At 34.5% G+C, this 8,790-nt stretch overlaps 1 protein-coding gene across 1 annotated transcript in view; it reads left to right on the top strand.

Annotated features, from left to right (window-relative positions):
- LOC125237112 (F-box only protein 28) overlaps nucleotides 1-8,778 on the top strand; it is a 67,191-nt gene extending 58,413 nt beyond the window's left edge. The window contains exon 12 of the mRNA XM_048144078.1: nucleotides 8,643-8,778. The gene's annotated coding sequence lies outside the window, so the exon portion shown is untranslated. The remainder of the gene's footprint in view (nucleotides 1-8,642) is intronic.
- The last annotated feature ends 12 nt before the right edge of the window (nucleotides 8,779-8,790 follow it).

Consider the following 8,790-nt stretch of genomic DNA (forward strand, 5'->3'; position numbering starts at 1 on the left):
CGTAGCCTTAGATCCCGGAAAACGCGAATTTTCGAGTTTTCATGAGTTTTTCTTTCGCGTTAGTAAACGTAAAATATGGTCGTTAATTTCGCCGCGCGCGCATCGATTCCGCTTAGCTCAGTCGTACGAGGTCGGTCTAATGTACGCAGATAGATCGTAGGTGTCAGGGTTTCGAATCCCGACCAGAAATTAAGTTTTTGTTTTTTGTCTTTTGTTTTTTGTTTTTATATAAGAGTTTTTTTATCTAAAGACGTGATATATTAAAATAGAACCGAGCGAAGCTCGGTCGCCCAGATATTGTCTACAAAAACACAGAAAATTTTGTTTATATCTATCTGTCGATAACTTTATTATCAGCACCCATATTAATATAAGTTTTGGCCATGTAAGTTTTCTTCATTTGTGTATATTATTCACATATGACATTTATATAACGTTTGTGTTGATTTTTGGGAATCACTGATGTATCTATAGACTAATCTACAAATTCACATAATTATTAATTTCAACATATAGTAGAGACTTCATCAAATATATTGAAGCGGTCAAGGTGCTCATAAATATATGAACACGTGTCCATTGATTTAAACTTACACGATTATTATACTTATTTAAAATTGCAAACGGGACTTAATCGAAACGTCGGAGGTCAGAGTTAAAAATATAATAATACGCAATTAAGTCCCCTTTGCAATTCTAAATACACGCATCCATTGTCAAGGGTTTAGATATTTTTGCGCGCACCGGCCGCTTAGATATATCTGCCTGCGAGTTACTACCTACACCTTTTAATCATAATCAGCGTTAAAATGGCTATTTGTAGTAACACAAACATTATAAGCAGACTTTCACATAATCTATTTGAAAAGGGCTTTTTGTTACCCGCTAAAAGAGATTAAATTGGTACTTATCTTCCCTGCTAATATGGATCAAAGTAGCACTTTTCTATTTTAAGGCCTATAATTTTGAGTATTTTAACTTCTTCATCGTCAAAGTCAATAATTTTGATCGATAAGTTTTAAAAAGCAATATGATTGTGTTCCCACACTGGCTGTTATAAATGTTATTTGCGCGCGCCATTGCTCTGTCCCTGTCACATTGTGTGTGTGTGCGTGCGTTTATAACGGCCAGTGTGGGATCACCATTAGACAGAGGTATGTATTGGGTTGGTAAGAAAGTAATGAGCGAATCATAACCAATATTGTAATTTGTATTTAATTTATTATTTTAATCATTTATCAAAAATATAACGGCCTTCGTTATCTACTACTTGTCTCCATCGTTCTGGTAAAGAATGAATAGCATCGGCGAAGAAGTTCTTAGGTTTAGATTCAAAAAACTCAGCTATGTACTGTCGTAGATGGGCTTGATCATCGAACTTTTTTTCATTCAAGGCATTGCTTAGCGATCTGAACAATGCGTAATCCGTAGGTGTGCCAAGTCTGGAGAGTACGGTGGATGAGGTATCACTTTCCAACCTAGCTCCAATAGCTTTAGCCGAGTCACTTTTGCAATGTGTGGGCGAGCATTGTCGTGTAAGAAAAAAACTTTAGCATGCTGTGGACGATTCTGACAGATTTTTTGGTTTAAATTTTCAAGCTGATTACAGTATACTGATGCGGTACCAGTCATTCCACTTGGTAGGAGTTCCCAGTGAATAATACCATGAATATCCCACCAAACGGACAGCATAACTTTTTTCGGGTGAGGCTCTGTTTTTGGTGCCTCTATTCCTTTTTCGTTTAGAGCTAGCCACTGACGTTTGCGTGTGTGATTTATATATAAGATCCATTTTTCATCTCCAGTGATAAGATGGTCCCACCAGTAGGCCTAGCACATGATGGCCGCGGGAGTATGTCGCCGCGAGATAGACTACCCGTCCTTATGTCATTAATACAGTTAGAAGAAGACGTGTCATCTATCTCGCGGCGACATACTCCCGCGGCCATCATGTGCTAGGCCTACAGTTGAATGTGCGGCGAAAAGACAGAAGTTGTATGCAGATATCGGCACGGCGGTTTAGTTGATGTCTATCAAGTTCGTGCGGTATCCAAACACTGTATTTGTAGTTTTTTCCCAACTCGTGTAAATGTGTTTCTATGGTGACATGAGAGCAGCCTAACTCGGTAGCAAGAGTACGACTCGTTAGCCTCGGATCTCCTTCAATTAAGGTTTTTAATTTGGCTACATCAATCTTCACCGGTCGACCAGACTTAGGTTGATCTGATAATGAAAAGTCGCCACTACGAAACCGCTGGAACCATCGTTTCGCCGTTGCCTCAGACACAACTTCAGGAGCAACATGCTGACATATATTACGCACTGCTTCGGCGGCTGAATGGCCAGACTGAAATTCATATAGTAAGCAATGCCTTACATGCACTTTTAATTCGTCCATTTTCTTCCTTATATTAGCTCGGCGACAGCTAGTGAATGACTGACGAGAAACTGTGCGACTCGCTCTTTATATACTTTCGACCATAGAAGATTCTAGAACTCTCTCAAATGTGGAATTCAATCGATCGCTCATTACTTTCTTACCAACCCAATAATATCAAAAATGTCATTTTAACGGTACATTTTTATATAACACTAATGTATGGGTATGTTGCATATAGCTTTTTTAAGCGTGCGTTTACTTATATAAAGTACTACGGAGTTTTAAGACATATAGTACCAAAGAGGATCGAGTATTATAGAGAATGACTGTCAAAGTAAAATGTGTAATCACAGTGCATAGACTGCCATCTCTCGACACAAGCTTAAAACTTTTGAACCTCAGTTTTGACAATTTGTCCCATATTCTTAGCTTGATATGTTTTAAAATGTCAAATATTAATACTAGCGCCATCTAGCCGAGCGTACCCCAAAGGTGTATCGCCATCTAGCTCACCGTACCTTTTTCTGTATGGTTTTGGGGTACGTTTTTTTCTTAGACTTTATCGGTCTTTACGAAGTTATATAGGTCTTTGATAGTACTTATGTGTTCAAAGTAAGGCAAACTAACTTATATTGTGTCTAACAAGTGTGGGAATACATGAAAGTATTATGTGAATACTCCTTTATTAGAAATAAATATATATTATTTGGATTATCGTCTTTTATTTCTCATTTTTAAATGTATACATGTATAGAAATTCCATAAATTACGATTGGGTGAATCAACGTTTTTTCCTGTAAAGAGTGGTATATCCAGCTTAAAGGCCGGCAACGCACATTCAACACTTCTGGTGTTACGGGTGGCCATGGGCGGCAGTAATCGCTTACCATCAGGCGAACAGTCTGCTCGTTTGCCTCCTATCGCAACTTTCGCTCAATGTATTTGGCTGAAATGTCTAGAATTCAGGGTAAAAAAAAACAGGTAAAAAAAGAATTTCACACAAATAAATAAATAATTAATAAAAAAATATACTTCATGCATCTAAGTGCGTTTTCACATTATCCGATCCGATATCGGATGTCGGACCGATATCCCGTATTTCATATTTACGCCGCCATCTTAGATTTTTAATCGTCGCCTCAAATCTCAAGAAGGACGGTTCTCAAGTCGTCTGTATGTTTTTTTTTTTAATGTTTTGTGATAGGCAAACCTTAGTATCTACACGTATAGCGATAATAAGATGTTAGATACTAAGATAGCGATACATCACCTCCACCCGTGAAGTAATTCACTCAACCGGCACGTAGATTAATTATATATAATAAGATGTAAACGAGACATGGAAAAGAGTACAAGATTATACGTTATCTGCAAACTACTATCTACTGTGTTCATCAATCTCCTACCCGGAGCTAACCTACTTCATGGCGACCGTGACAAGGTATTTCTAGATGTAGTCGGACCTTTAGATCAGGATAATGTGGGACATAAATATGTGTTGACTTTACAATGTGAATTTACCAAATATGTAGAGGCATATCCGCTGGAAACTAAGGATGCTCAAACTATAGCCAGGGCATTTGTTGAAAATTTTGTGTTGAGGTATGGCATTCCACAAGGAATAGCAACCGATTGTGGTACTGAGTTCATGAATTCCACTTTGAGGGAGGTTTGCAAATTGTTGAAAGTCGAGAAAGTTAATTCAACTCCATATCATCATGAAAGCATAGGTTCATTGGAGAATTGGCATAAGCATCTGGGTAGTTATTTAAGGATACAAACTAGGAATTTTGCCTCAAACTGGAGTTCGTGGGTTCAGTATTGGTGTTTCGCTTACAACACTTCGGTAAATACAAGTACCAAGTATACACCCTATGAACTAGTGTTCGGGAAAACTTGCAATTTACCTAGTAACCTTGTAAATGGTGTAGAACCGTTATATACTTATGATAATTATCCACTAGAATTAAAATTTAGATTGCAGAAGGCACATTTCGATGCTAGGAATAATTTGATCAATAGTAAAATTCATAGGAAATTAAAGTACCTATGATTGTAAATCTAATGTTGTTAATTTTAGGATAGGAGATTTAGTATTAATAAAAAATGAATTGTACAATAAACTCAATGACTTGTATTTAGGCCCATATAAAATAAAAAATGTAATGGGAGCAAATATAGAAATAATTAAGAACGGTAAAGATTATGTAGTGCATAAAAACAGAGCTAAATTGTATTGTCAGTAAGTTTTTTTTTGCCGGGGGAGGGAATCCCTACCTTTTCAGGGGAGGTGTGATAGGCAAACCTTAGTATCTACACGTATAGCGATAATAAGATGTTAGATACTAAGATAGCGATACATCACCTCCACCCGTGAAGTAATTCACTCAACCGGCACGTAGATTAATTATATATAATAAGATGTAAACGAGACATGGAAAAGAGTACAAGATTATACGTTATCTGCAAACTACTATCTACTGTGTTCATCAATCTCCTACCCGGAGCTAACCTACTTCAGTTTGTTCCTCGATATCTCCGTCGTTACTGGACCGATTTTGAAAAATTTTTTTGATTGAATGTATATACATACAGATTGGTCCCATTTTTCTCAGAACCCAGTTCTGATGATGGGATCCTGGAGAAATCGAGGGCACTCCTCAAATCTGAAAGGCATGCATATGGCAATTTTTGTATTTTTAAAGGAACAGCATGCATTTACGTCCAGAATAGTGACATTTAGTGCAGTGGAACTGCAGATGATGGTCAGAACCGAACTCCTCAAATCTGAACGGCACACTTATAGTGACTTTGGTATTTTTATAATAAGAACAGCATGCATTTAAGTTCAGAACAGTAACATTTATTTAGTTATATTTGTTAAGCATATTGACTTTTCAAGTCAAATTTTATCAAGCTTCGATTTCTTATAATCGGATTCATGAGGAATTGAGGAAACTCCTCAAACCTTAACGGTATAAGTATATTGATTTTTGTTGTCATCAAATAATTAAAGCTTTAAAAGCAGTTTAAAAAAATACCTACACATTTCTACATAATCCAACATTCGCAAGTAGCTTTCACCAGAACCCCAAAGGCGGCGGTTTTTTTTTCTTAAAAATTATTTCCTTTGAAAAAATCAAAGATGTTCCCTTCCTACTTCCGATATCGGATCGGATAATGTGAAAACGCACTAAGGGTTAATATTGGGGCATGGAAAGGGTTATTGAGGGAAGAAATAAAAAAAAAGTCTTTACACTTATTTATATTTTATTAACAATAACAACTTAATTATTTTTATAAATAAGGCACGTAATAAGCGAGTATATTAATATTAATGTCGCCAAGTGCTTTTAATATAAATAAATCACGATTTTTATTGCACATGACCCAAAAAATACTATATGAATAATATGTAATAATTTCACATAAGATATTGCACTGACCCGATTGAGAAATTAGCCATATTTTTTTACGAACCTGTATAAATTAATACTATATTAAAGGTATTTTAAAACTTGGATAATAAATTAATGTCTGTTTATAAAACCGTTAAAATTTCCAAAAAAACGACTAGTAATTACTCGCCATAAATATTAATTTAATAATAATATCTAATAAGTTAGTTAATAAAGAAAAGGCACACTTTTCTAAAATATAATCGTTAATTTTTTTTTAAGATTTGAACAAATAATACAAGAAATAAAATTGTCATGGCAAGATGAAATAAAGACAAAGTATATTAATGTCGTTTTTAAGCATCAAGAAATATTACAGCTGAATTAAATGGCGCAAAGGAGCGTTAAAAATATAGTGCATAGACACAGGCATAGTGCCATCTATTTCAGATCTCATTCGGTAAATATAATTATGCTTATTGCACTAATTTCATTATTTCCTATGCTTATTTCTTTGAACATTGTAAGCTACAGAGTTGAGTATTCCCCCCCCCCCATTACAAACACATTTTTACAGAAGGGGGGTACATAATAATTCCTGTAACTTATTAATACGACAAAGCATTTTGAATTCCACCAGACTTAATGTTTTTCTTTTGTTTCGTTTCGTTCGAAAACAAAACATAAAAAACCACGTTTTTTTTTTCACTGTTCATTTCAAATTATAATTAATGGCAATATTTTTCTATGTAAGGCCTAAAAGTTAAAATAATGTTTTACACATAACTCTTAATGTCATTAAAGAGCATTTCTTTTTTTTTTGCCACTTTTATGAAGTGTGATATTTTTGAAAAAAAAAAATGCTATTTCTACTCAGAATTACTAGCCTTTTCAATCCTAGTAGTTAAAAAAATTGTCCCATACGATATTTTTCTTATTTTGTTACCATTTTCCGTACATTTTGTATGGGGTAACAATGTATGGTTGAAAGATTGAAAGTACTCGTGATTCTGAGTACAATTGACCTAAAATTCCCTAAAACAATAAAAAAAAAATATTGGCAAAAAAAAAGAAATGCTCTAAAGCGGTCAACAATATAAACCGCGAACTATGCGAGCGATCTAATAAATTGCAAAACTTTAGCAACGTTCAAGCTTCCAGTAATATTTTAGCCATTTTGACATAATAGGTCTAATCTAACAGTCCATCGGTAAAACCGCACGCTTTCTTATTTATTAATAATGGTCGAAATACTTAAAATGTCTAAATCTTGAATTTTTAATGACCCGGCGAAATCAAAGAAAGCATTCAGTCGTATTGAGAACCTCCTCCTTTTTTGAAGTCGGTTAAAAACGCGTTTTTTGCGTAACTCTATTTTTAAAAAGGTTGTATAGGTACCTATTTTAGAACGTTTACTTGTGGATTTATTAGTTTGCAAAACGATTACGCAATTGAAAAAAAAAATAGGGTTTCTTTTTTTTAAATGGTTGGATTTTTTTTATAAGTTAGGAACATATACAGAAATGAAGTGATAACATTCGAAAGTGCTACTGTGCAAAACGATCATATGTATGGTATGGTACAGTATGGTACCTAAAATTGCGTTCAGTTACATCTACACACGAAAACAAAATGCTCATAATATAGTCGTGTATATTTATATTTGTGATATGTGTTTAGATGTTAATGAACGCAACTATACCTACTTTGTGTTGATTTAACTTAGTCCGATTCTGTTGAAGATAAAATTTATCTTTGCAAATAAGTACCTATATAACCTTTATCTCTTACTGAGCATTGTACAACGTATTACGTTAACAAATGTAACACCATTGTTAAGTTAAGCTCAATACAAAACGGAAGTTCGTAATTATAATTACGTAAAACTTACATAATAAGTACGACATACAGTAATGTACACCATAAATGCCGCACTTATACTTTCACGGTTTCTCTTTCAACAAAATAACTTGCACATTATTTGCCATTCTAAGGTTTGGCGGGAAATGTATATAAATTTTGACGCCATTTTCTTTTTCATCATTCGCGCGTTGGACTCCGACTCAAGTGCATTCAGCCAAGTTTTTTATTTTTTTATTTTTGTAAACATTGTGTTAGTAGATAAGTGTATAGTGAATAAATTATATCGTTTTGTTCGTTTCATTTTGTACTAACTTTCCTAGTTTTTAACGAAGTTTTATCACAAAATTATTTACAGGAATGCTAATTTTGTTTAGAAAGTTAGAAACGGGAATCAAGTATTTTTCAATATCTTTACCTATATACTTGTTATGGCTGAGTATTCTGCAATGTACAGGAAACGTATCTAATTTGCAATTTACTTAGTAGTTGCCTATTTCCTACTTTTCTAAGCTTTCTAGACAAGCTAGCATAAAAATCAAGTTTATTTTAAACGTGAAAATTAAAATAAACCTGCTCTTAGTTTAAAAAACATTTTTTTTTAATTATCGGGGTATTTTAAATTTCACGTGTAAAATATCTTCATTATACATAGATTTTAAAAGTCTCATATGGACAGTAATTGTCATACCTTTCTTGCGGTAGAAAACATTGCCTAAGGGCAATTTTGATTACGTCCAGAGGCATTGTCACTGAACTTCAAAATCCATTTCCTAAGGAAATATTTACTTGTTCTCTAACAAATTCGTAAAATCTGAACGATCTGGAGGGCGATTTTTGAATCTCGCATACGGGATTTTGTCACTAAAATACCGGTTGAAAACGGTGACTTATTATTTTCAGTGACAATTTTCTGAATTCGAACGCGTGAGACTCAAAAATCGGCCCGCTGATGGATCTGTTCCAGTATCCGAACTTGAATTTACACACAACTATTCCTGTAGGTATAACCTCAATGATCATACGAGATTCCAGCACGGGACCTTTCCAGACCATCTGCATACGCCCGTCCGGAGGAAGTACATGGTAAGCTCCGTTTTTGTTGTCACCATGTTTGACCTTTTATTTGTTTGAAGTTAGCGACGTAATTCC

This window comes from Leguminivora glycinivorella, chromosome 20 (genome assembly GCF_023078275.1).
Source record: "Leguminivora glycinivorella isolate SPB_JAAS2020 chromosome 20, LegGlyc_1.1, whole genome shotgun sequence".
Taxonomy (NCBI): Eukaryota; Metazoa; Arthropoda; class Insecta; order Lepidoptera; family Tortricidae; genus Leguminivora; species Leguminivora glycinivorella.